Below are 523 nucleotides of genomic sequence, written 5' to 3'. Positions count from 1 at the left end.
CCCTTCGTTCCCAATTGCCCCCTCGTGTTTTTGTACCAATTCCCGATGCCTGAAAGGAAGTGCCTGCGTCTGCTTTTGTACATCATCAAGTCGATTCTGTGCGGTATTTGGAAATTTCGTAATAAGGCTACCTTTCACAAGGGTACGGAGGACTCTAGAGCTATCGCTAAGTTTATTATTGCTTATGTTGAACGTAGGATCCAAGTTGACTTTCATCGCTTTTCTCAGGCTAAGTTTAATTCCATCTGGGTTCACCCAGCTGTATGTTTAGTCCGTGCTGATAAGCTTGTATTTCTCTTTTAGCTGTAACCTCTTCTCTTGAGTAATTTTGTAAATATTGCTTTTATTTGGTTTTTCAATAAAGTTTTACGATATCACTGTCATGTCCAAATTGAGCACTCTACTGGGATGAGTCATTGCCGCTAGCAATTGCGCATGCTCACTAGCTCGCTAGTTTGAGCACTCTGGCATGGCTTAGATGTACCACATGTGTGGGACATTTGGGGTGGCTTTATAAGCTTAA

This window comes from Montipora foliosa, chromosome 3 (assembly GCF_036669935.1).
Source record: "Montipora foliosa isolate CH-2021 chromosome 3, ASM3666993v2, whole genome shotgun sequence".
Classification (NCBI taxonomy): Eukaryota; Metazoa; Cnidaria; class Anthozoa; order Scleractinia; family Acroporidae; genus Montipora; species Montipora foliosa.
This window is presented reverse-complemented; position numbering follows the sequence as displayed.